We start from the raw sequence: 27,760 nt of genomic DNA on the forward strand, positions 1-27,760 counted from the left end.
AAATTCCTACTGTCTGTGGGGCATTAAGACTGCAGGTTAGGTACATTAGCAAGGATTCAGTCATTCGACAAATATTTATGAAGCCCCACTCCATGAGCCAGGCTCTGGGGATGAGCAAAGACAGTACGAATCCTAGCTCTCCTTATGATCTAGGGGGAGATAGACACTCATGAAAAAATTACGCACAAATGGTAATAAGCCATCACGGTGCAGCTGTGACAAGTGCCAGGCAGGAGACTCATGGTGCCATGAGTACTTAGATGGACACGGTGCGGGGACTGAGGCAGGGGTCAGGAAGGTTTGCCTCAGAAGGGGGTGCTTGAGCTGAGATCAAGATCTGAAGGGAAGAGAGCTCCAGGCTGAGGAAACAGCTTGTGCAAAGACCCTGTGGCTCGAGGGAGGACAGCGCCAGTGAGAATTTGTGAGGCTGGTGTGGCTGGTGTGGAGAGTGTGAGGAGTTCTGTAGCTAAAGAAAAGTGGGAGAAGCACAGTGTTGGGCATATAAGCACTTGATGCGCATCTGTGAATGAACGGAAATTCATGTAACAAGATGGATAAGTTGCCCTGGTGAGGTTCAGGCTACTCCCAAAGGGAGGGAGAATTGTGGGAGGTGTTTGTCCCCAGGATGCTGCGGCTGGGGCTGAGGCTGAGATTGGGGTGACCTCAGTGGACAGTGGAGTTGACTGTGTCTTCCTAGCCTCCATTTCTGGTTTCCCAGATGGGGATCATCTGAACATTCCAGTGGTAGGGAATAAAGGCTCAGACCCTCCTTGCACACACCTGGCAGGAGAAGCGGCACCCCACCTCGTGCCTGGGGCCCTTCAGCTGTCAGTCTCCCACACTCCACGCACTGCAGTGAGCACTCAAGGCCTTAGCCTCTCAGCCAGCCCCGTTAGCCCGGTTCTATAGCCAGGCACGTGGCAAACAAGAAGTCGCATTGCTCACTAGTTTATTTATCTGCAGCAGCACGGAAGGGCCGAGGACCCAGGTGTCTTTGATTCTTCAGCTTGAGTTGGAACTGAAAATACATATACTTGAGTTGGTAGCTTCTTTCCTGTAGTGAAGTCAGAGCAGAACTGGGTGAATGGCTCCCTATCCCAACGCAGCCACAGGACTACCTCTGCTGCTGTCCCAAGACAAGGCTCTGAAAGTAGTTTCATTCCCTGCAGCATCCCTGCGACCCCAAAAGGCCTGCCGACAGAAGACACCTGTAGTGTCTACAAATCACTCATGCAGGCTACACGGAAAACAAACCCAAATCTAAAGTAACGGGAGCTGGGATAAATGGTATTTTATTAATACTGAGCAAAGCTCTACATCTAAAAACTCTGGGTGAGAAAAATCTAAGAATTCATTTTTTTCCAGCATTAGATATCCAGGAGACACTATAATAGTGAGGCAAGTAGAACATGTTCCCCTCACTTGGCTTTGAGCAGCCAACGAACAGGTGGTGGAGTGTGCTTGTGAACTGGACAGAATCATGTTACCTTTTGTCCAGTTGTGTTGGATTAATGTGCTGAGAAATGGGTCTTTCTCCACAGAGGACATTAGGTAATATGAAAATCTAATAATAATGTTCACACCAACAAAAAAGATTCTTGACATCTGATCCATTGCAGCAAATATTTACGGTGTCCTCAACATGCAAGACATTTAGGGGTCAGACTCCACCCTCCAGGAGCTCCATCCTAAGACACAAGACCCCCCAGGAGCTGTCATTGCGGTGGCCACATTGAGCTGAAAATAGGCGAAGGTAGCCTGATAAAATATTTTTTCCCGCTTACTTGGGAAAACAGTCATAAAGATATAAAACTGAAATCACATTTAGTTGTACTGATGATTAATACATTTTCTTGTAGGGGGGAGGGTGTGAAGATTTCATGAGATGTGGACTGTCTCGGAGAACGTTCCAAAGCATTCTCTGATAAGATGGGGTCCTAGGGAGGGGTGCAGGCCGAGCTCATAGGGCCAGAGGCAGCCAGCAAGTGCACCCCCAGCCGCTGATGTTTCAAATCCCCTCTCAGGGCTGCGTGCAAGATACACCAAAGGAATGTTAGGGTCTCATCTTCACGCAGCCACTGATATGTTGTCTGTCTCATTTTATTTTCTTTCATACATTTTTTTTAGTTACACAAATACACACAGCCTCAGTTGCCAAAAAGCAAAAGCATGGTGACAAAAATCACCATCATCTCACCACACAGACCACTGTGAATATTTTGGTGTCCACCCTTCCAGACTATTGAATAGAAACGGGAATTATCCTGTAGGCACCATTTTACAACCTGCTTTGCTTTTCTGATGCTGATTTTCCATCCTATTCAGTCTCCTTACCCTCTGGGCCCTGATGTTTCCACCTACCAGATAAGCTGGTTGTATCATTTCCTGTTATTCACTCCTTTCTCACCCGTACCTACCCATCTACCCATCCACCCATCCACACGTCCATCCATCCATCCATCCATCCATCCTGCGCTTGAACTGGCATGGTTCCAGGCGCTGAGAAGACTGGTGAACAGAGTCTCTGCCCTGCCGGCTCTCAGAGTTCAGTGAGAGAGACAAGGAAAACTGAAATCAACACTGTGGGGTCTGTAGGAAGAGCTTAGAGGAGGAACAGAGGAGGGACGGGGAGTGAGCAGGGTGGATGCTGTTTCAGCACTTTACACACTTCACCCCTCGCCCTCACAGCTCAGCAGGGTCACGTTGTCATCCTCGCCCTCGCTTTATAGGTTCGTAGCTGAGGCTCAGAAAGGTTCCGTACTTGCTCAAGGTCACACAGCCACTAACATGAGCTGAAACGCAGACCTCTTCCATTCAAACCTGTGCACTTGCCATGGCCGCAAGCCCTGCTTCTCCCTGTACTTCCTGGAGGAGGGTGTGCTCTTTAGAATCCGAGGCGGTGTGCCACCTGGGTACTGAATGTCAGATCGCCGGCACGGCTAGTGGAGAGAAAATGTCCTTGGCAGAGACGCTGGCAGAGCAGGCAGAGAGCTTTGTTTGGCTTGGGAACTGGGAGCCGCCTTAAATATATAATGCTTAAGGAAATACGGGAGGAGGGATTTGGTAGGGGGCTGGGGCGGGGTGGAGGTCGCCCCCTACCTCGTGAACGCTCAGTTACCTGCAGGGGTGCGTGTATAAGTTGATATCCCCGTTAACGGGTGACGTGATCCTGATCTTTCCTGAGATCGCAGTGTTTGAACCAAGACCCTGTTGTTGTAGAAATCAGATCCAGATCCGAAGGAGGAAGACAAATCATCTGTGTTCCTTCCCTGACACATACTTGCATTTTATAGTAGCGGAGGCTGAGACCCAGGGCGGCTCAGCAACTTTCCCAGGGCAACCCCTGGCTCAGGCTCTTTCGGTGCCCACCGCTCCTCCACCAACCCCTTGCTCTTTCCAGAGCGGGAGGGCTGGGAGGGCTGTCAGCACCTTCCTTCGCCTCCGCCTCCAGTGTCTCCAGTTCTTGGAGCAGCACTAATGTCCCGCTAATGGTTTTAATGGTTCTCCCAGCAGCGTGTGAAGTGGTGCGCTGCTCCATTGTTTAAACCCACGTGATGGAGGCTCTTACTTGTTTCCTTAACGTCCGCCTCCCTCTCCTCTGCAGCCCTCGCCTGGCCCTGAGTTTTCCTTGGATCCTGGAGGTTGGGGGAGGAGGGCAGGCTTCCCCGCTCCCCCCCACACAAGTGGGGCCTGCAGGGTAGCCCCTGCCTAGAGCCCCGGAGTGGGGGGGTGGTCTCCAAAGTATTGGCCCTCCAGGCCAGTGTGGAGCAGCACTGTTCTCAGCCAAGACTCCAGCCCACCCACCAAAGACCCTGGAGTCCTGCTGACGGTACCAGTTCTGGCGCCTACCAGCTGTGTGACTCTGGGCAAACCATTTCACCCCTCCATGCTCCTTTTTCCTCACGTTACTTGAGAGTAATAACAATACAGCTACCTCACTGAGTTATTCCAAGAGTTAAATGACACAAAGCAGGCATAACGCTTAGCACCGTGCTGGACACCTCAGAAGCACAGAGGAAATCTCAGTGACCTCTGCTACTGTCGGTGGTAATGTTATTATGCAGCCTCGGTTTAATAGACACAGTGAATGACCTTGTCCGAGAGACCAGCGCCACAGAGATGAGTAAGACAGCGTAGCTGGTCTCAAGGAGCTCTTCTTAGTAGAGGGGACAAGACAGCAGCCAGGGAACTGTAATCCAGGACAAGAAAACAGAAACAAGAAGGGACCAAGGGGCTTCCCTGGTGGCGCAGTGGTTGAGAATCTGCCTGCTAATGCAGGGGACATGGGTTCGAGCCCTGTTCCAGGAAGATCCCACATGCCACGGAGCGGCTAGGCCCGTGAGCCACAACTACTGAGCCTGCGCATCTGGAGCCTGTGCTCTGCAACAAGAGAGGCCGCGATAGTGAGAGGCCCGTGCACCGCGATGAAGAGTGGCCCCCGCTTGCCACAACTAGAGAAAGCCCTCGCACAGAAACGAAAACCCAACACAGCAAAAATAAATAAATTAATTAATAATAAAAAAAAAGAGTAGCTATTATCATCATTGAGGGGAAGTAAAAACTTTAAAAAAAAAAAAAAAAAAGAAGGGACCAGGAACCTGCCAGGCGGTTCAGGGGACACTGGCTTATTTATTTATTTATTTTTTTGTGGTACGCGGGCCTCTCACCGCTGTGGCCTCTCCCGCTGCAGAGCACAGGCTCTGGACGCGCAGGCTCAGCGGCCATGGCTCATGGGACCAGCCGCTCCGCGGCATGCGGGATCCTCCCAGACAAGAGCACGAACCTGCGTCCCCTGCATCAGCAGGCGAACTATCAACCACTGCGCCACCAGGGAACCCCGACACTCGCTTATTTTAAAATGAGATTTGGACCAGCAAAGAGGGCCCAGGTGAGGGAAGCTGAGGGGTAACAGCTCTAGGAGGACCTGGGCTGGGGAAGAGCAGAGCCAGTTTGGGAAAAGGAGGAGAAGGAAGAAGAGGAGGCGGAGGGGACTCAGAGCATGCACCTCTTGCAAGCAAGGCCACGAGACAGCCCTTTCCTCAGTCAGCACTCGGGAGCCAGGCAAGGATTTGGGGCAGGAAATGAGCACATTCCAAGTGTGAAACTTTCTCAGGCTTGCATCTTCCTTAGGGGAGAAGGAAACAAGTCCACTCTGAAAAGCTCTCCACATTCACTTTTTTCTTAATTGTGGTAAAATATATGTAAAATTTGCTATTTTAATCATTTTTGAGTGTACAGTTCAGTGACATTAAGTACATTCACAGTGTTGTGCAATCATTACCACTATTTCCAAAAATTTTTCATCACCCCAAACAGAAACTTTATAACCATTAAGTAATAATTCCCTGTTCCCCCCACCTCCAGCCCCTGGTAACCACTGTTTTACTTTCTGTCTCTATAAATTTGACCATCCAGCTACTTCATATGAGTGGAATCACATATTTGTCTTTCTGTGTCTGACTTATTTCATTTAGCCTGTTTTCAGGGTTCATCCATGTTGTAGCATGTGTCAAAACTGCATTCCTTTTTATGGCTGGATAATATTCCATTGTATGGATAGACCACATTGTTTTTATCCATTCATCCATTGATGGACATTTGGGTTGTTTGCACTTTTTGGCTAGCCACATTCACTTTTTAATATTTTAGACCAGATTATGGGATAAGGAGGGATTAAAACAGGGATCTGCTCCTTCTCTCTCTGAGTCCTTACCCTTCTTTGTGGCTTGCTTTTCTCATGGACATTCTCAACCTCCTTCCTGCTCAAAAGGGCCCCCCAAAATGGGCAGACCTAAAGAGGAAGCACAGTTGATGGGTTACAGTGAGAGCCTGTCACTTACTTAAACAGTGCCTGACTCACAGGACTTTTACCTGTGGAGAACCTGTGAGTTCTGACTCTGGCACCCAGATGTAAGAGCTTGATAGCAATGGTAATCTCCTCCTTCCCCTTCCTCAGGCTGCCCTGACGCCCAGGCAAGGTGTGAGCTCAGGGGAGAAGTAGCAGAATGGAAACTTTGCCATGTCCAAGGATTTAATGGTCTCTTAAGGAAGCAGCAGTTCTGATGTGTGTGTGTGTGTGTGTGTGTGTGTGTGTGTGTGTGTGTTTTAATAGTGAAAACTTTTATATTTAGAATTAGCCAGCTGGACTCAATTTAGATGATCCCAATTTTGTTGGCAACATCCAAAGCATCATAGTCGGGGCCAGTTGAACACAGGGCTTCTTCTCTCCATCAGGCCTGATCAAAGTGTTGACCTTGGCCACACCAGTGTCACAGAGCTTCTTCACAGCCTGTTTAATCTGGTGCTTATTGACCTGACATCCACAATGAACACAAGTGTGTTGTTGTCCTCTATCTTCTTCATGGCTGACTTGGTGGTGAGGAGAAACTTGATGATGGCATAGTGGTCAAGCTTGTTTCTCCTAGGGGTGCTCTTCTGAGGCTATTTGGGCTGCCTCCTGAGCTGCAGTATTTTGGGCTATCAGAAGGTGGGTGACATCCAGATCTTCTTTTTTTTGTGGCTATGGACGACTTTCAACACTGCTTTCTTGGCCTTCAAAGCCTTTCCCTTGGCTTCGGCTTTGGGAGGGGCAGGGGCTTCCTTCTTTGCCTTCAGTGCCATCATCATGAAAAAGCCAATGTGTTCTTGAAAATTAAACAGTAATCTTCATGGAATAGAAATAGAATGTAGAACTTCTAAATGACTAGAGAACAATAAAAGAACCAAAGAAAACTTGATCAGTCCAGCAAGAATAATTAAATGAGGGAATAAAAGAAGAAGCAACCAAAAAGAGATATAATAAATGGAAAAGATAGGTAAACTAACAGGAACAAGATGAAACACTAGTAAATCACAATAAACGTAAATGGGTTAAATTCCACTACAAAGAGTCAAAAAAGGCTCAGATGAGGTTTTTTAATGACAAAATCTATTTGGTATTTATAAAAGACTTTTCAAATGATACAAAAAGGAAGATTAAAACATATGAGGGGTTTTCCTGGTGGCGCAGTGGTTGAGAGTCCGCCTGCCAATGCAGGGGACACGGGTTCGTGCCCCGGTCTGGGATGATCCCACATGCCGCGGAGCGGCTAGGCTCGTGAGTCATGGCCACTGAGTCTGCACGTCTGGAGCCTGTGCTCCGCAACAGGAGAGGCCACAACAGTGAGAGGCCCACGTACCGCAAAAAAAAAAAAAAAAAAAAAAAAAAAACATAAGAAAGAGAGGGCAGTGCTATTAGTGTCAAACAAGTTCAAGGCAAACATGTTCAAGGCAAAAAAAGCATTAAATGGGGCAAAGTGAGATATTTTATGTTGATCAAAAGCACAGTTTCCCAGTAAGATTTCAGAGCCTCTTGACTTTGGAGGTCTGCCCTTGGGGAGGTTGAGGGCTCTTGACCTCAGCAGTCTGCCCTGAGGGGAGGTCAAGGAGGGCAGTAGGTCTTATGAACATAAAGAGTAACTTGGGCTTCACTGTGAGAGGCAGCATCTTTCTTTCTTCCCTCCTTCCTTCCTTCCTTTCTTCCTTCCTTCCCATCTTTCTTTCTTTCCCAAACGCTCACGTTTTATCCCTTTTTCTTGTGAGGATCTTTTATAATCCCAGCATGTAAGCAAAACATAAATATACTCTGGACCTTTACTGGTCCCTGGACGTATCAGGGGAATAGAATGGGCAAAGGGTGGAGGCAGCACCTTTCTTTCACATCCCTCAGCATCTACCCATCATCAGTCTCTTCACCTTTGCAATTTTTGCTACTGTCTTGCTGTAGCTACTTCTCTAAACCAGTATTTGTACTTTGAGCATCAGCGTTTGCTCTCTGGAAATGTGCATGGAGCAATATGAGGGGCGGGCCCCGTGGAACTTGTGAGAATGTGCAGTCTGCTGCCTTAGCTGCCTGAATTTTAGTCCCTCTCCTCCTCTCCCCACTGGGCTCACCCACTGAGGTATGCTGGGGCCGCTTTCTCAGTTCCCAGCCTCCTTCCCTTCTTCCCAACTCCAGGCCTTCCTGGTCCACTGCTGGCTTCCTTCTCATGTTCCATTTCTTGCCTCCCTCCACTCAGACACCCCCCACAGGCCTCTGGAATCAGCCCGCCTTATGTAGCTGAGTGAAGGGGGCCCAGCTTGCCTCCATGAGAGCCCAAGAAAGGCCTGAAATGCCACTGGCCCCATTATCAAGATCTGAGAAGCTGTAGCACAAACCTTTTCCCATCTCAGTAAATCCCTGGCACTGTAGAAGGTTTGTACTGTGGCAAGAAAAACAAAAAGCCACTGAAATATTGACCTTGACCAAGGCTGCTGTTTGGATTTCTCCAGGCAAAGAATGATCCTTGGCACATTTCTGCTGTGAGAAGATGTGTAGGTGGGGTAGCTGATCTCAGGTCCTGCCCTGTGCCCCTCAGGCCCTCCTGCATCACCCCAGGGCAGCTAACCCTCAGAAACAGCTTCTCAAGTGTTCATCTTTTTTGTTTATTTGTATTCATTTTTATTTTTATCAATAAAAAATACATATCTTAAAAGTCATATAGAAAAACAGCAGATCCTGTCCCAGCCTCCCCACTTCACTTTCTACCCTTCAGAGACAGCCTCCTTTCTTTCTTATCTTTTAGCTGTCTCTTCTGGTATTTATCTCCTATTTCTAAATAACATGTGCTCACACTGCTGGTTCTTGATTTTTCAGTTGGGGCTATTTAGGTTATTATTGTTTAATTTCCTGCTGGAGGAGATAAGTATGTACACTATTACACCCTCTCATAAACACATGTATTATTTCTCCTTCTTCCATTCCTCAGTATTATTTATACCTCCCTATTTAGGTAAATTATTATATTTCTATTATAATGGCTGTATAGGTTATTCATAGCTGAGCCAATTAGCACACTGTGATTACATTTTCTTTCTTTTGATTCCCCAGAGTTAGCCATTGCCTCTTTTTTCCAGCCTTAGCCCTCTATCTTCTGAGCTTGCTTATGGTGTGTGTGTGTGTCATTTTTATTTTTGTGTACTCAAATTTATCAGTTTTTTTCTTTAATAGCGTCAGCATTTGAGTCTTAAAAAAAAAAAACCTAACTCCACTCTGCCTCCGTGTTCTCTTTTAGTATTTTCATGTTTTTAGAACAGTTTTAGATTTAGAGAAAAATTGAGAAGCTAGTGCAGAATTCCCACATTATCCATCCACACACACAGTTTCCCCTATTTTCTTTTTTTTTCTTTTTTTTTTTTTTTGCGGTATGCGGGCCTCTCACTGTTGTGGCCTTTCCCATTGCGGAGCACAGGCTGTGGACGCGCAGGCTCAGCGGCCATGGCTCACGGGCCTAGCCGCTCCACGGCATGTGGGATCTTCCTGGACCAGGGCACGAACCTGTGTCCCTGGCATCGGCAGGTGAACTCTCAACCATTGCGCCACCAGGGAAGCCCGTCCCCTATTATTAATATCTTACATTAGAATGATACATTTGTTACAATTAATGAACCAGTACTGATACATTATTAACTAAAGTTTATATGTTATTTAGATTTCCTTAGTTTTTACCTAATGTCCTTTTTCTATTCCACAGTCCTATCTGGGATACACTATTAACATTTACTTGTCGCATCTCCTTAGGCTCCTCTTGGCTGTGATAGTTTCTCAGCCTTTTCTTGGTTTCGATGACCTTGATAGTCTTAAAGCATACTGGTCAAGTATTTTGTAGAATTTTGGAATTTGTCTGATGTTTTTCTCAATATAAAACTGGGGTTATGGGTTATTAGGAGGAAGACCACAGACACAGAGTGCCATTAAAAAAATTTTATTGAAGTATAGTTGGTTTACAGTGTTGTATTTAATTTCAGCAGACTCAGTTATACACACACACACACACACACACACACACACACACACATATATATTCTTTTCATATTCTTTTCCATTATGGTTTGTCACAGGATATTGAATATAGTTCCCTGTGCTATACAGTCGGACCTTGTTGTTTTTCCATCTTGTATATAATAGTTTGCTTCTGCCAATGCCAAACTCAGAGTGCCATTTTTACCACATCATATCAAGTGTACCTACTGTCACCATGACTCATGACTGTTGATGTTGCCTTGGCCACACCGGCTGACATAATGTTTGTCAGGTGTCATCACTGTAAAGTTATTCTTTTACCCCCCTCCGTACTGTACACTTTGGAAGGAAGTCACCATGTGCAGCCCACACCTAAGGAGTGGGGCTTATAATTTCCCTCCTTGAGGGTAAAGTGTCTACATACATTATTTAGAATTCTTTTGCATGGGAGGTTTGTCTCTCCTTCCTCATTTATAAACCTATTCAATCATTTACTTATATGGCTATTTATTCTATACTTGGGGTTATAACTCAGTACTGCTGTATCTATTTTGATGCTCAAACTGCTCCAGCTTTGGCCACTGGGAGCTCTTTCAGTTGGCTCCTGTGCTCTTTTGACATACCCCCATTGAAGTTTTTTGTTGGTTTGTTTTTTGAGGGATTTTACTTTGTTTTAGTGTTTCTTTACTTTTGGTACTACAGGATGCTCCAGGCTCATCTTGTATATATTCTACTCCAATCCTAGAATCAGCCATATCTTCCTTTTATTATAGAATCATATTAAAAATCAAAATCTGGGCAATAAGTGTGCTTTTTGCTACTGGGGTGTCCTTTCTTTTAGACCCTCTCAGATGACAGAGCAAAAAAATATATGTGTTTTCATTTTTCATATTTGATCTTTGGTCCATTTGGAGCTCATCCTAGTATATTCTGAGATACAGGTCCTGCTTTACCCTTTTGTGTCATCACCATTTATTAAGGAATCTATTTTCTTCCCACTGATTTGAGATGCCACCTTTATAATTTACTAAGTTTCCATCTGAAACAGAATGTGCTTCTGTTCAGTCCACCGGTTTCTTTGTCTGTTCATGTACCAGCTACACACTCTTTTAAGTATTGAGACTAATATGTCTTAATATCTAATACATCTAATTAATATATCTTACTACGTAGCAGGAATGGTTCCCCTCCTTGTTGTCCTTATTTTTTAAAGTTTCCTTGGCTTGAAAAAAGAAGTATTTGAAAAAAATATGTTTAGTGCTTTAAAATATTTCATACTCCATTCTTGGTGAGGGAAAGATACTGAGGCACCGTTGATCCATCCACATAAACATGAAGCTGAAACACTTTGACTGCAGACCTTTCTGTTCACCCAGCAGACCAGGTGGGCTGTGAGCCAGGAGCATCACCGTTCCGTGCTGGAATCTGGGGGCTATAAATATTGACAGCCCAGCGTTCCCATCCTCCTAAAGATGGTGACAGGCAAAATAGGGCATCGCTAAAACTTGAGAGGGAAAGTTTTCTGGGAAACCTCTTTTTTGACAAGACAAAAAAGGAAGTGAAAAACCCATTGTCAAACATCTTTGTTACAGGGCATTGTTTTAGCGATCAATATATTTCACTGACAGTCCTCGGGTGCTTTGAAGAAACTTGCTGCGGTTTCCAAATACTTGAAGAAAATGAGCATTACGGCTGTTTCGCCAGGGCAGCCTGGGTTCAGAGACGTCCGTGTCTCTCTTCTTTCCTCCTGCTTCCCTGAAGCTGGGTGGGAAAGAAGCAGAAAACGACCAGCATCCCGTCTCCAAAGTCAGTTGTCTGATGCAGTTAGTAGACATCCCAAACCTAAACATTGTCCCTCATTATCCCTGTCCGCTCCAAAAGTCTCAGTCCCCTTCCAGGCTACCAGAGCCACCCCCATGCTTGCAAGGATGCTGACGCAGCCTTTCAACTTCATTATCTGGGGGAAAAAAATGCATGCAGTGCCCATGATTTACTGGTGCAGGCAGCAGAGCTGCCTGGTGCCCGGAGCAGAATCCTGCATGTGGGGCTGGCCTGGAGATGCTTTATCTGTGTCAAGGGAAAAGGCGGGAGCAAGATCAGGAGCCGCTACCTGGGCCTCCGTCCATGGGAGCAGCTCTGTCTTCTCAGACCTCTGACTGTGAACCGCCCCTCAAGGCACCCAGGTAGCTGACTCCCTGCTCTGTCTCTAAGGACCCAACAGGAAAGGAGGTGTCTCTCCCCAGCTGGGCCAGGAAGGAGCAGCTCAAAACATCCAGATGGTCACTGAACCAATGGCCGACCTTGTGACCCACCCCCCTCCAACTCTGGGTCCAGCCTGACTGAGACCCAGAGGGGCCTTGTTGTCTCATGGCCACGTCCTGTGGTTGTTGTTTTTAACAATGGAACTCCTGACCCCAGTTCTTGGATATCCCCCAGTTCAAGGGGGATATCTTGGGCAGGGCGCTTTCTCCCGCCCTCCCTGTTTTTTGTCACATTTTTTTTGAGGGCGAAACCCCTGGTGGCTTTGTGGAGGCTTCTGCTTAAGGCACCGCAATGCAGGCTGCTTGGCTCCGGGGGGACCGAGCATTTATGGGTTGTGGCTTTTCCACAGCTTCTTGACCCCCCGACCTTGGCAGCCTGATGGCTCCTTCTTTTCAGGCGGGGCCCAGACAGGTCCCGGCCCCCAGCCAAGAGCTGCTCCAGGAGACCTGACCCCACTTGGTGGCTGGGTGGGCCAGGGCTTTGTAACCAGACCTGGAAAATGCAGGAGGGGTTCAGACGCTTCAGCAGCTGATGTCTGGAGATCAATTAGAGATAATGGCTCTGGGTGGACTCGAAGAAGCATGGCCAGGATTTTTCCTGGTTGTGATTGTGTTTACCTCATTAACGGGCCTTTTTCTTTTTTTTCTTCTTTTTTTTTTTTTGAGGGTGGCACAGCAGTGTCACACTGTTTGTGCTGGCTGCCTTGTTTTACTCAGAGGGTGACCAGGCATCGACCCACGGCGGGCTGGGAGCTTCCCAACCTCCACTCAGATGGAGGAGGCAAAGGCCCACGATTCTGCTCACAGCCCTCCAGACCCTTGCCCTCCCTGCGACCCTCTGTGTGTATAGTTTTTAAAAAATCTCCTCCTTCATTCATTCAACAATCATTTAAGTTCCTTCAACGTCCCAGACACTGTTCTGAGACAGACAAGGAGCCCACTCTCTGAGAGTTCACAGGCCATAGAGATGATAAACAAGACAAGAAAGAAAAAAAGATATGCAAAAGTGAGATGTTTAGGGCAGAGAATTAAAATAGAGACCACTGATAGACTGCGCCTCTGGGTGAGAAGGCCTCTCTGAAAAGATGGCATCCAAGCCGAGACCCAATTGATAGGAGGTGGCCCGCCCTATAGAGGAAAGGCTTTCCCGGTGGAGCAGACAGTGAGTGCAAAGGCCCTAGGTTGGGAACAGCAAGGGGACTAGGACAGGGGAGTGAGGGGCAGATGTGCTTGGGAGAAGCCCGAGCAGCCTGCAGAGGACAGGGCTCTCTGGCCCACCTGTCGTGTGCCTGTGGAACCTCAAGGCACACTTTCCTCTTCCAGAGGAGGGCAGGGGCTTAACTGGAGGTGACAGCAAGTGGAGATGAGCGGCCAAGAGAGCCCGTCGACTCCGACCCTAGATGTGGCCCTATCCGGCACCAGCTGCCTAACTTTCACTTCTCCATGCTGCAGCTTCCCTGTTCCTGGAACAGCAGGTTTGGGCCAGACTTCAGTGGTTTTCAAAATTTGCTTTTGGACAGAGGAACCCCTTTCTTCAAGGAAACTCTTCTGGGGAGGAAGTTAGTATGTCAAGGGTCAGCAGGAGGCAGGCATGTTGCTGGGAAAGGGGCCCAGAGGTCTGCCCACCTGCCCTTGCTGCCCCCAGCCAGCCCACCTCCAGCCTTCAGCAGTAAATAACAGGGCCTGGATAGCCCTGAGCTTTGGGCTGGGGTGCTGCAGACAGGCGGGAGAGGGGCTCAGCCCAGCATGACCACAGGCAGCCCGGCCCCAGGCTGGCCGCTCCCCTCTCTCCTGCAGCTTCCTCCTCAGTGGATGTGAGTGACAGAGCCTATGCCTTGCCAGCCCCGTGGTTGCTGGGAGGCTTGGATGTTTGGAACAGCTCCAAGTGCCTCAAGAAAAAATAGGATAGAAACAGAAGATCCTCTTTACCTGGAACACTGCTGTGGCTCGGGAAGTGCCCGGGCACACCTGTGCAGAGCCTGGCACCTTTCCCTCTGCAGAGTCCCCCCCAACCCTGCACCGCACTAGCCACAGCAGGTGCCCTGACACAGCCCCCCTCCTCAGTCTCTTTAAGGAATTGACACTCTAGGGAAAAGGCCACATGGGTCTGGGGTCCTTACTGTCCAGTCCATCCATAAACAGGAGCCCTGTGAATCAGACAGGGATGCTTTTGACTACAGGTCCAAAAACCCAGCTGGCTCTATAACAAAACATGAAGATTTTTAAACCTGAAATAGGAAGAGTGGTGGCGCAACTGTTGGTGTTGATGTCAGCCACGTTGGGTTGGTGTCTCTGTGATGTTATTGACCTTTTCCTCACACTTGCAAGTTGGCTGCTATTGCTCCAGCCATCTTGTCCACATTCAGGGTGAGAGGAAGATGGGAAGGGGTGGCGTAAGCTTAGTCCAGCAAAGCAAAAGCTTTCCCAGAGAGTTGCCAATACACTTTTGTTAACATCTCATTGGCCAGGGTCACATGGCCACTTCCAGCTGTGGGGGTGCAGGTGGGGGGCGGGAGCTGGGAAAGAAAAAATTTCACTTTCCACCTTCTGTAGTTCAGACAAGGGAGAGAGAAATGTTGAGTCTAGCTATCAGGTAAGTTAGTCCACAGTATCTGCCATGGCCTGGGCACCATCAGCTGAGCTTGACAATGCCTTTGGGTGTTAAGTTGCCAAAGGCTTGGGCAGGGGGAAGAATAGTAAGGGAGGGACTTCCCTGGTGGTCCAGTGGCTAAAAGTTCGCCTTCCAATGCAGGGGCTGCAGGTCCGACCCCTGGTCGGGGAGCTAAGATCTCATATGCCTCACAACCAAAAAACCAAAATGTAAAACAGAAGCAATATTGTAACAAGTTCAATAAAGACTTTAAAAAATGGTCCACATCAAAAGAAAAAAAAGAATAGTAAGGGAAGGAAACAGAGCGGAAGCAGGGAGGAAGGGAAGAGAGGAGGGGGTGGCAGGGAGGGGAGCGGGAACCATCTTTTGAGGCCTTCTGTGTGCTGGGTCCCTTACAGACAACATGGGGCAACTGAGGCTCGGTGTCAGAGAGCTCAGGTAACTCACCCAAAGTGAGTGAGAGGTAGAGCCTGTTCCCTCCCACATTAATGCTGCTATTTCCCAAGGGATGGGTGGGGAGGTGGGTGGGGGGAGAAGGGAAAGGAGAAAGAAAGGGATGGTGAGGGTAGGGCCAGGCCAAGGCCCCCTGCACCAGCAGCTTCATGGGCATAGGCCTGGGTCTGCTTATCTCACCACCACAGTCCCTCACCTGGGTCAGGCCTTGGCACACAGTAGGGGCTCAATAAACGTTTGTTGACTGATGTCTGTATCATTAATTACTTATCTTTCACATCATCATCATTAACAATAGCTAGGGTTTGGGCAGGTGTTCTGCGTCAGGCATCAGTCCAGCGCCCTGCAGACATCCCTGCATTTAAGCGCGCAGCAGCCTTCAGAAACAAGCTCCTATTATTGTGCCCCCATTTCAGAGATGAGAAAACTGAGGCTTGGAGAAGTTAAGTCTCCTGCCTGAGATCACATCAAGGAAGGGCCTGAATGCAAGCAAAACATGTCCCCTGCTCTACCCCCACCTTAGATGCTGACCGCCAAACGCAGGACACCAGCCACCAGCAAGGCCTCTGTGCAGCATCTCTGGCCCCAAAGCCTTGGCTGCTACCCGTCCCCCCACACAACCCCCACCTGCAGCCTCCGTCACGAAGGGACCACCTGCCCCAGTTTCCCAGCATCTCGCTCAGCTCGCAGAGGGGCCCTGCCTCTCCTCTAATCACCTGCTGAGGAGCAGCCAGAGTTGCCTCCCAGGAGACTCCCAGGCCCAGCCGCCCTCCAGGGCTGCACGGAGAAGCTGGGGGTCCAGGCAGGGGCTGACCACCTTGGAGCAGCCTCAACCCTGGGGGAAACCTCTGCCCACCTAGCCCCAGACTCGCTCTAGAGGGTTCCTCTCTCTGCTCTGCTGGAGGTCGGTGAAGCACAGTGCCCCGTGGTACGGCTCAGCAGTCCCACCTGGGCAGGGCCCACCATGCACCCTGGAGACCAGCTCACCCTGCTTCAAACCCCAGCACGGCCACTAGCTTTTAGCTCTGTGACTGTGGGCATGTCCCCTGGTCTCTGAGCTATTGGGGGACTCGATGTGTCCTTTAATCTCCCTCCCACAGCCACTATCTTCATGTGCAAAATGGCAGTTAATATCACCCTTGTTATTTGGCTGGTCAAATAAGGTAACATATCCTACCACCCAGCACGGGTGCCTGGTATTGTATGGGTCGCCATAATGGATTACACCAAGCTCTAAGCTGCTCAGCTATGGTAACTGGCCTCAGCTTTTTTTCCCTTTTTCTTACTTTTATGGAAGTATAACACGCGTACAGAAAAGAACACGTATCATTAAGTGGACAGCTCAGTAAATTTTTACAAACTGAATCCACCTCTTGTGACCAATTTTCACATCAAAAAACAGAACTTTGTCAGCACCCCAAAGACCCTTTGAGCCCCCGCTCTGGTCACTAACCTTTGGCAAGGGTGACCACTCTCCTGACCTCTGATACCACAGATTGCTTCTGCCTGTTCTACTATGTCATGTGTGTGCTCTTTTGCCCACAAGCATGAGTTCGTGAGAGTCCTTGCGTTGGGGCCTGCACCACTAGTTTGTTCCTTTCCATTGCTGAGCAGTATTCCACAGTGTAGGTGTACCACCATCATCCATTCTCTGCTGATGGACACTTGGTAGTTTCCAGGCTGGGGCTGCTGTGAATAGTGCTGCTATGACCATCCTGGCGTGTTCTTTGGGGACCATCTGTACTTGCTTTTGTTGTGTGCACACCCAGGAGCGGTAGTGCCAGGTTGCAGCTGGCCTTGGCTTTTTGGCCAAGCCTCTCCAAAGGTGCCAGGAAAGAAGGGAGAGAGGAGGTAGGTGCCCTCTCTGGGGAGCTCCAAAGTGTGGTCTGCATTAAGAGGGGTGCGCTTAATTCAGAGCTCTGTTGCAGACATCAGGGCTGTGCTGGGCAGTGGGCAGGATGGGGTCCTGAGTGATGCAGTGGTAGGTCCCTACTGTGCGCAGGATGCTGCCGGGGACTCTGCCACCTAAGAGCCTGTCCCAGCCCCTGAGAGCTCATGGTCCAGCTGGGGAGATGAGGTATAGCTGAGGAAATGGGAAGTACCACAAGTGCATTAAGTGATATAAGACTGACGGAGACCTGCCACCAGAGCCAGCTGGGTGGTCTGTGAGATTGACGCTCTGAGTTCAGAGGGGCCTAGATCTGGCAGGGGTGGAGGATGTCTTTGTTAATGGCCCAGAGTATCTTTCTACCTAGTGAATGCCCATTCATTCTTCAATGCCCAACTTAAATGTCACCTCCTCAGTGGAGCCCTCCAGGATCCACTATGTCCTTCTCACATAACTAGGCACTTTCTTCCTAGCAGGTCCCACAAATGTCAAGTACAAACCGAATGTATATCCTGTGACTAAAAACTCTGTGGTCATTTGATTAATCTCTCTCTCTCCTGCTGGCCTGCAGGCTACAAGTGGGAAGACCTGTATCTGTGTTGTTCATTGTTGTGTCACCCATACTAATCATGGTGCCTGGCATGTGGTGGGGGTCTATACATATTTGTGGAAAAAACGTGTGTCTGGAAGCATGCATGATCAAAGGCTTGAAGGGGGTCACACATGGGCAACTGAGGGATAGCAGATGTGAGTCTGAAGCAGAGTTCACAGTTTGGAACAGAAGGCTGTAAGGCCAGCAGGGCTGTGGAAGCCCTTAAACACCAGGCCAGAGAGCTCTAACTTGATTCTGCCAGCGACTGGGAGCCATTGAAGGTTTTGGAGTAGGAGAGATCAATTGATGACATTTTAAAGCAACACATTTCTGAAAAGGCAATTGATGAAATTGTAATTTTTACCTTTTGTCATGGTTGTTAGGAAAGTGTATTTCAACAAGTCAGACTCTTAGTGATACGCATCATGGGAAATTATCTGAATAGAGAAGGAGTGAGGAAACGGCATGGGACAGTTTCTCCTAGATTTCAACAAAGGTGTCAAACCAACTATGAGGTTGCAGCCAGCTGGGCAAGAATCAGCGAATGTGAAGCATAAATGGATAAACTGAGTTACTACCCAACCTGCAGATCAGCTATTTTGAATCCAGGCATGTGTGAAGCCCTGGAGCTTCTATCCCCGCTCTTCTTCCTACCGAGATGCCCTCTCCACTTGCCACCTGTCACATTCCTCCCGCCTTCTTTGGTTCAGAATAGATGTCATCTCTTCCAGGAACCACCCCCCAACAGCCCCTCAGTCAGAAACGTGCCCCACCCCCCCTCGCCGTTTGCCATAATGGTGCTGCACCTAGAGCCTTCCCTGCTGTGGCAAGGGTTTGTCTTTATTATGCTGCGGGCAGGGACAGTTCATGGCAGGTAGAGGTGAGTGCTGGCCCTACCAGATATTAAAATATATTCCAGAGCTATGCTATCGGGACAGGAATTGACAGATCAATAGAACAGGCAATTCCAAAAATAAGGGGAAATTAGTATACTATAAAGATGGCACTTCCAATCAGTGGATAAAGATGAGTTATTTAAAAGATGGTATTGGGGGCTTCCCTGGTGGCGCAGTGGTTAAGAATCCGCCTGCCAATGCAGGGGACACGGGTTTGAGCCTTGGTCCGGGAAGATCCCACGTGCCGCGGAGCACCTAAGCCCGTGTGCCACAACTACTGAGCCTGTGACCTAGAGCCCGCAAGCCACAACTGCTGAGCCTGCGTGCCACAACTGCTGAAGCCCGTACACGTAGAGCCCGTGCTCCACAACAAGAGAAGCCACCGCAATGAGAAGCCCGCACACCATAATGAAGAGCAGCCCCCGTGAGTAGCAACAAAGACCCAACACAGCCAAAAAAAAAAAAAAAAAAAGGTGGTATTGGGAAAACTAGGATAGCCATTAAAAAACAAAATAAGCTAGATCTTCACCTCACTTCTTATATGGAGAGAAATTAGATAGAATAAAGATTTAACTCTAATGAAGCTATAAATGCTCTAGAAGAAAATATGGGTGAATTACATTTATAATTTTAGAGTGGAAAAAGAAAAACCTTTGTTTTGACGTGAAATCCTAAAGCCCTAAAGGAAAAAAAACCCTAATGAGACAATAAAAAAAAAGTAAAATTTTCATACGGCAAAAAATCCCATCATAAATAAAAAGACAACAAAGGGAAAACATGTTTGCAAAATATATGACAAAAGATTAATTCCCTTCCTTTCTAAACAGTTCTTACAAAAAAAAAAAAAAAACCAAACCAACTCAAGTAGAGGGCAAAGAATATGAATAGATTGTTTAAAAAAAAGAAAAGAATTACAAGTGACCAATAAACACATGATACTCATAAATATAGGCTCACATTACCAAATGAAGAGGGCAGAGAGAGACACCATTTTTCACTTCTCAGATTGACAAAGATAAAAGAGGTTGCTAATACTAAGCGCTGACAAGTGTGTAGTGAAATGAGAACTGCCAGATGCTGCTGGCTGCTGAGGAAACTGGTACAGCATTTGTGGAGAGGGTTCTGACCAGCACTGTGAAAATGTAGACTCCTGATGATGACGATAAAAGCTACCATTTACCGAGTACTCCCTCTGGGGAAAAGAGCAAGCTGTATTTTATGACCTAACCTCAGAAGTCATAGACCCTCATTTCCACAGCCCTATCCATTGTGCCAGGGGACCAAGGGTGTGATACCAGGAGGGAGGGGGGATCATCAGGAGAGCTGGGAGGCCGGATACCACAGTTTCTAATGTCAAAGGGGAAATTTTGGTGTCAAATACATTAAACATACTATCTTATTATCTGCTTTGTAGATGAGGAAACTGGTGCCCAAGGACACTTGTTTGGTGTCAGAGCCAGAATTGGAACCAGTCCCATTTGACTAGATTCTTTCTATTCCACCTCCTCAATGGTCTCCCGGATGCCACTCCTGCTTCCTTATAATCTCATCTCCTCTGATCTAAAAACATAATTTAGGTGGCATGATTTCCTTGCTCTTAGAATAAAATCCACACACCTCACGGTGCTGTCCAAGGCTCTGAGTGCTTGGCCCTGCATGCCGTCTCACCCTTACCTCCTCCCACCCTCCCCCACACTCTAAATACACTGGTAGCTTTCAAGTCCTCAAACATGCCAAGTCCCTTCTCACCTCAGGGCCTTTGCACCAGCTGTTTCCTCTGCCTGCAAGCCTGTGCCCCCAAGTCTTCACCCAGCTGTCCGCTTCCAGCATCCTGGGGTCAGAGCACATGTGGGCTTACTCCTGAGAGGGGCCTTCCCTGACCACTCAGCCCAGAGCCCACCTTATCTCCACCCTCAACCCCTGTCTCCCCTCCACCCCTCACTGCCCCCATCCTCTGCGTCTCCTTCACCCCATCACCACCTCACTCCTTGTCTCTGGGATCCAACCAAGATTCAAACTTTGCATTTCATTGTTTTTTCTCATTAGTCTCGTGATTAAGAACAGTCAAACTAACGACAGTGAATCTTTTGAAGTGTCCAGGTTACTTGTGTTATGGAGTCTCTCTTTCAGTATTTCTTGTCTGGTTGTTTCTTCATGATCAGATTCAGGTTAAGCATTTTGGAGGGGAGGACTTGACGTGGGGAGAACATAACATAGGTAATGCTATGTTCTCTCATTGCATCCCTTCAGGAAGTAAGCACATCGTGTCAGGTGGTTCCACTTCGGGGTCTGCTGAATTTGATCACTTGATTGGGGGGTGTCTACCAGTCTCTCCATTGTGCAGGTACATGTGCCTTTTATCATTAATAAGTAATTTGTAGGGATAATTTTTTTTTTCTATGCTTTGAGATGCTTGAATAGCATCTGTTCTGGTCACTCTAAGATCCTGTTATTCCTAATCACAACCTCTGGTTCCCAAGGCCAGGTCCCTGCTCACGGAGCGTGCTCATTTCATATGGGAATCTGCCTGGAGGGGTTTGCTGCTTAAGAAGCTCCACAGAGCAAATGCCCTGCCAATTTTGCCATTTACAAAGGCACCCACTGTTTGCAGAGTCTGGAGGGGACATGAAGGCAGTACCGCCCCCTTAAGCAGACTAGAGCAGCCCTTTTCTGTCATGGTCTCCCACCAGACTGGGGCTGGAAGAAGAGACACATCACTGGGAGAATTAGTGGTCAAGAAACTAGGTTATGCCATTCTTTGTTGGGACCCATGCTGTGGCCACTTTAAGGAGATGCACAAAGACACAGAGAGCAACCTACACAAGGTTACTCAAGGAGTGGCAGCTCCTGCAGGAATTAAGGAGCCGGGAGATTTCTGCAGGCTTCAGCACACATGAAAACTCACCTAATTTGCCGTGCTACTAAATAGCCAGGCTTCTCCAGGGCTCCCAACCGCTTCCTGTGTATCGAGTGAGGCTGGGGCTGTTTTATCTCAGGGATGGTAAATGAGTTCACATTTCATGCCTAGAGAAAATCACTGCTCTGCCCTCCTGGCGTACTAGCTCTTTCTCTTATTAGTCAGAGAAGAGGTGGTTTATCTGGGTTCAATTCCACCTTTGAACGTCAGCTGGATCTGGCTTTATATTTCAAGCCCAGATGTCCACCACCGCTGTGAAATAGTGACTCAGGCCAGGAGAAGTCAGAGGTCTCTAGAAATGTGGTGGGAAGAGATGGGAAATCCTGGGCCTGAATTATCTCATTTTCAGAGTGAGGAAGGACAGTTCCCATGTTGGAAACACCCACATTTCCCTGTATGAACTGAAGATTCGTGGCCACTAATTAATTCTAAAAATCATTATTGGTGTGTGGACGTTCAGACAATGAAGTTTCCAAACTGTCCCCCACCACAGAGGATGAGAAGTAAAGATCTCATAGAGAAAAGTGGGAAGAGTGAATTGGTTTGAAAACATATTTGATTTTAGGGATAAAAGGTGCTAATGAGTAACATGCTTAGAGCCTCTTTTAAAAACAAAGTGTGAGTTTTATATTGACAGTAAAATCTTTAGCGTGTGCAGAAGGAAGTCGGTGTGCTGTTAATCTGATGTGTTGTCATCTTTTTATTTTTCTAATGGGTGAATACTGAGCCCTGAACCTGCGGTGTTGTATTTCCAACTCGTACCTGTAGAGGGAGCCTTGTTTACCTCGGATTGTTCACAATGCAAAGCTTTCAGTGGAAGAAAGAAAAAGGCTTTTTACAGAAAAAAAGTTGGAGGGTTAAAGGCAGTCTGTTTCAAAATTGCAAACAATCGCGGTGGCTGTCTCGTTTTCTCTTCTTTGCTGGTTTCACTGTGAATGAATTGTAGCGTAAAGTCAGTAGAAATTGCCCCTCCTCTTTGGATGCGACCAGAGGAACCAGGTGGTGGGATCGTTACTGGTTTTGTTTTGTTTTGTGGCCATTTCCTCACAGAATTCCACGAGGGCAGCTCTCCATCCCCGTTAAAGCACAAGATTTTTCTGAAGGCTAATCTGTTGGAGGGTGTGGATTTGGGGAGGGGAGAATCCGCCCTGACCCATCTTCTCTGTCGGGGTCTAACTCTGCTGTCGGGGTACGAGCGTGTTATGTTTCAGGCTGAGTCTGAGACTGCTCAGAGGTCCAGGGTCCCCCACCCCCGCGACGCCCGGTGCGGTCTTCTCCTGCACCCCAGGTGGATGAGGTCTGTCTGCGCGGAGCACTGCGTCTCTGATCCGCGTGGGTCGTTCCCCTACTGCGATTCTGTGTCTGTGGACAGTGCGCGCCCGGGTCTGGGATGGAGCAGCATTTCTTGATGTTATCCTATTACTTTACAACTGTATCTTGTGCGTCTTAAGGAGCCCGAACTGTGTGGTCTAGAGGAGCACCATGTCCGGCGGGAGGTGGGGCGGGGAGAGAGCCGGGAGCAGGCCAGCGGCGGGCGCTGGAGATGGTTGAAATGTTTGGGTCTGACAGGTGAGCGCAGCCGGACTCTTCGGCGCCCGCCAGTGGGAAGAAGGGGAGCAGGGGAGGGTGTAAACTAAGTGGTGGGAAAGAGACAAAGGAAGAGTGAAGAGGCGAGATGGTGCGGAATAGAGGAGGGGGAGGGGAGGGGGCAGCGAATGGGCAGCAAGCCGAGGAGCCCGAGCTTGAACTTGATCGAGACAAGGGGGGGGGGCCCAGAGTGGGGGGGGGCGGCCCAGAGCCGACCACGTGCCTGTCTTTCCCAGAGCTGGGTCTCGCTCTGACCGCCGGGGGGCCCAGCCCTCTGGCCCAGCAGCCCCGCCCAGCGAGGACCCAAGTCCCCGGGGAACCAGAAGACGCGCAGGGGTCGAGGGCTTTCCGAAGGCCCCAGGGTGCCGGGAGTTCCTAATGGTGCCCGAGTCACTTTCTTTGGGCCAAGTGTCTCCTCTTCTGGTCTGAACGCGAAGAGCCTACCGGGCGCCCCCCAACCCCCACCCCGGACTCGAAGACTGAGTCCTCTGCGAGCAAGGGGCGGGCACAGACCCCACCGCCTTCTTTCCCGGGCTCAGACCCCGGCAAGAATCTTCCTCCAAGCGCTTCCCCCTTAAGAGAGCTCTCCCCACCGAGCGCAAGGCGGCGCGTCCAGCGCGCCCTCATCCCTCCCCCCGTACCTGGCCCAGCACCCGCTCCTTCCTCCTCCTCTCCCCACCCCCCGCCTCTCCCTCCTTTCTCCTCTCTCTGGGTGCCTCCTTTTCCTCTCTCCCCCTCCCCCAGTGCCCACTCCTCCCGCCCGCCCCTCCACCTCCTCCTCCTGCTGCCCCTCCTACTCTCCCAGCGTGCGCCCTCTCAGTGCTCCCCTCCCCCCGGCCCCCGCCCCGTGCCGGGTCCCGCCCCCCTCCCCCCTCCCCCGCCTCCCCGTGCCCGGTGCCCCCCTCCCCCTTCCTCCCTCCCGGCCGCGGCGCCGCCGCCGCTGCCGCCGCCGCCGCCGCTCGCCTGGGCCCTCCCCCTGGCCACCCCCGCCCCCGGGCCGGGCAGTGACGCGCCGCGGCGGTGCCAGTCCCTCTCCCCGGGCGGCCGCGGCGGCAGCAGCAGCAGCAGCTGGAGCTGTAGGGCTGTCACCGCCGCCCGCCCCGCTCACTCGCCGAGCCCGACCGTCTGTCTCCGCCTCGCCTCCCGCCCAGGTACGGAGTCCGGCCCGGATCCCCGCGATCGGGCCGTTTCCGGGCCCCCGGCCGCCGCCCCCCTTCTCTCGCCGCTGCCGCCGGCCGTTGAGCTGCGGTTAGGGGGGCGGGAAGCTGGGGGGGGTTCCTTGGAGGGGGACGCGGGGGAGCTTCCTGCGCCGGGGCTGAGGAGGGGGGCGCGCGGAAGCGGCTGCGCCCTAGGCGGAGTGGGCTGGGGAGGGGGGCGGGTGAGTGTGACCGAATGGGGTGGGGGCCGTGAAGCCTGCACTCTGGGGGCTGCGGGGTGCTCGAGAGGTGTGCCCGGCCCCGAGTGCCTGGGGCCGCCGGGCGCACCCCACTCCCGGGCCGTGCGCGCCGCCGGTCCTGGGGGGCGGTGATTGTGTGCGCCGCGCCGCGGTATTGTGCTGCGGCCACACGGTTTGCAGCGGGCTCGGCACCGCGTCCCGGTGAGGAAGGCGTTCGCAGGCGGCGGGGTGGGGGTCAGGCTTGGGTTGCCGCCACTGCGGCCGCAGCGAGAAGGGAAGTGGACTGTTTGGAGATGTGAGGACGGGAAGCGTAGAGTGGCAGGGAGGGGCTCCCTGCCTCGGCGCGGGGAGTTGAGACGAGGTTTGCAGAGTTGAGCCCACTTCGGCAGGCCCCCGCCCCTCCCCGGAGCGGACCTGAGGCCCCTGGCAAGTGTTCGGTCGGAGCGGAAGCTGGAGGCGTCGGCGGCCCCTGTCGGAGGGGGCATTCCTTACTGACGGGGGCACATGGGGCGGGGGCAGCTGGCCAGAGTGAGGGCGCGCGCCCGGGTTAAGTTGGATTTACACCTCCGTCCGCCGCTCTCCGCTTCTCCAAGGCTGGACACTTTTTCCGGCGGCGGGGTGAGGGAGTGCCATTCGCGCTCTTATTCCAGCAGCTCAGGTTCAGAAGTGACCCTCCTCCCCACCCCCCAGTCCCACCTGGAGCTGCGTTTGCCCGAGTCCGGTCGTCCCTAGCGGGCCGCGCTTCCTGGGGGAAGTTCTCGCTAAGCCTCGCTAATTAGCATTATTCCTGGAGAAAGGTTAAGGTTAGAGCGTCCTTTTCCTTATCGGGAGGCCCACCCCCCTCCTCCCCATTCCCTTCTTCCTCCCTCCTCCCCAAGAGCACAAAAGCACAAAAAGAAAGTGTGAAGAGGCGCTGATCAATGGAGAAGCCACAAACCCATTAATTCAAATGGAACCTTTTTTCCCCCCTCTAAAACATTGATTTTTCTTTCTGTCTGCTCTGAGGGGAGATTAATAACCTCCTGATTTCACCTGAAATGGTGTTTGGACTCTGTGATTTCCTCCTCTTTCTGAGAAGGATTGTGGCTTGAAATAGATCCTCCCTTGAGATAAAGCCCTACTTATCCCAGAATCAGCTGGAAACCCCAGCCTGGGCCCCTGTCCTACGAGGTGGGGGGCATGGGGAGAGGGCTGTGGGGCTCTCACAGCTCCTCAGGAGAGAGTCCTGACCAGGGGCCCTTTCTTGCCTTGCCCCCTGCTTCTGGATTTCAGGTCATTCTGGGAGAAAGACCCATTTAGGGCCCAGGCCCCAGTGGTAGTTTAGCCCCCAGGTAGTAAATTACCCCTATATTGGAAAACCATTAGGGCCTCAATGTGTCCATGAATGAATAATATCAAGCTTCATTTAATCCCATCTCAAGGTGGGCTTGTTCTGGAGAGTCAGGGTTTGAGACGGCACCTCCTCCCACACCCTTGCACCATGGCTGGGTGCCGAGACCCCATTCAGCACCTTGCTGAGGAGCAGCGGGAGCAGAACATCCAGGGCCTTCCTCCCAGCTGGAAAGGCTGATTTGGGGAAACTGACGTGGCCTCAGTCACCCTGGGGCCATGTGGAGCTGAACTGCCCCTGAGTTGCTCAAGAACTTTTTTGTCTTGTCTGGGCCCTTTTCTTGGAAGGAAACTCCTGCAGGGGATTAGTGCAGAGTGATTTCTCTCCAGCCCTCTTTTTGGCTGGAAGAACCCTGTCTACTGAAGCTCATCTCTCTAGCCTCCCTTTTAAAGAGACCCCTGTTCAAGGCAGGGCCTGGGGTATCAGTGAGGCCCTCATGGTGAGGAGTGCTGGGAAAACAGCCAGTTGCCTTTGCTTGGGAAACAAAAGCCCATTTTACACTCAATACACTAGTAGGAAGGTGTTGAAAATGCTCACCCCAGCATCCAGGCACCCATGACAGCAAAGACAACAGAGCGTCCCTGTGTAGATGCGAACATGTTTCTGACAGACTCTGAGTGCGTGTGTGTGTGTGTGTGTGTGTGTGAGAGAGAGAGAGAGAGAGAGAGAGAGAGAGAGAGAGAGAGGGAGTACCTAGAATGTGCTAGGTGATTAGCTGTATCAGCCCTCCCCACTTCCCATTTCCCAGATGAGCCTGTATGCTTGTATGACTAGGAAGCAAAGGAGGTATGCTGGCAGGAAGGAGTGGAATTGTGCGGGAGTGTCCCCGGGAGGCTGGCCTTCTCCCCTGGTGGCCAGGTGGGCTTGGGATGGAGCATGAGCAACAGCCTTGGGACCCCGCAGCTCCCAGGAGCTGTGGCTCCGACCACCCTCCGATTTCATTTGTGCTGTTCCTTCCCAGCAGGGATTTGAACCCTTGTTGCCTTGGATCCTGGAGGGTTTTCGTCTTCCATTAATAAGCCATCTGATGAACTGAAGTGGTTAAGTTGGGGTCAAATGCGGTTCAGTACCTCCTTGGCATGCTCAGAAGGCTGTGTGTGTAATGCTCGCTGACATGGAGACAAGGCGGGGAATTGCCTCGCACTGAAGAATTTCCAGGGCCTGGAAGGGGCCTGCAGGTGTTCCAGAAGGAGGTGCTCACTTTCTCCATCTTGGTGCCTGCCTGCTTGGGTTAGAGCTGGTGCCAGGGCAACTGCCTTGAGCCTGGTGGTCTTTCTGGCAGGAGCTTCAGCCTCTCATCAAACAGACCCCAAGGGCTGGACAGAGAGGGTCTCTGTTTCCTGCCTGGCCCATGCCTGCCTTCCACCCCTCCTCAGAAACACACACTCAAGAAGGCTCCTGGTCAGGGCTTACGGCTCACAACTGCACTAAATTCACAGCAAATCCTCCTCCTTTTCTCTCTCAAAGCAAGTGGTAGAGATAGAGTTACAGCTCTGAGGAAAGGCCTGGAAAATGTTGTGGAGGCAAAGCCCAGGATCCCTGTCCTGGAGGATGCAAATGGCTCAACTTCAGAGGCACCAGGAACCCAGTTCCCGAGAAAGTGACCCCAGTTGTAAAATAATCAGGTTACTGATAGCACCTGCCCCTGGTTACACGCCATGGATACAGGCGCGTTTCCACCATTTCCCCTCTGGTCTCCCATTTTCTCCTCCTCCTGGGCTGAGCAGCGCTTGGTGCTATTGCTTGCAGAGGAGGAAGGGCCTCAGAACCTGGGTGGAGAGAAACTGAACCTGCCCGTGAATTTTGGACCACAGATAAGAGCAGGGAGGGTTTGGTCGGCTCCCCTCCTGCCCAGAGTCAGGGCTGCCAGATTGGGGTGTGTCCCAGGGGCTGTCTGGGTGCTGTCTGCCTGCCCCCTCTCCCCACCCCAACTCTTATGTTCCCTTTTC

At 50.4% G+C, this 27,760-nt stretch overlaps 1 protein-coding gene and 1 pseudogene across 3 annotated transcripts in view; one reads left to right on the forward strand and one right to left on the reverse strand.

Moving 5' to 3' along the window:
* NOL4L (nucleolar protein 4 like) overlaps nucleotides 1-27,760 on the forward strand; it is a gene marked incomplete at its 5' end in the record, with an annotated part of 130,731 nt that overhangs the window by 68,479 nt on the left and 34,492 nt on the right. The window contains one exon of one of the 2 annotated variants that reach the window (XM_081256554.1): nucleotides 24,098-24,176. The exons of the other annotated variant lie outside the window; for it this stretch is intronic. Of the gene's footprint in view, nucleotides 1-24,097; nucleotides 24,177-27,760 lie in introns of those variants that run through there. 2 annotated transcript variants of the gene reach the window in all.
* On the reverse strand, nucleotides 6,153-6,627 carry LOC308628759 (large ribosomal subunit protein uL23-like; annotated as a pseudogene). Its single transcript has one exon. The product of its transcript is annotated as a large ribosomal subunit protein uL23-like (transcript).

This window comes from Mesoplodon bidens, assembly GCF_964165515.1.
Source record: "Mesoplodon bidens genome assembly, chromosome: 15".
NCBI lineage: Eukaryota > Metazoa > Chordata > Mammalia > Artiodactyla > Ziphiidae > Mesoplodon > Mesoplodon bidens.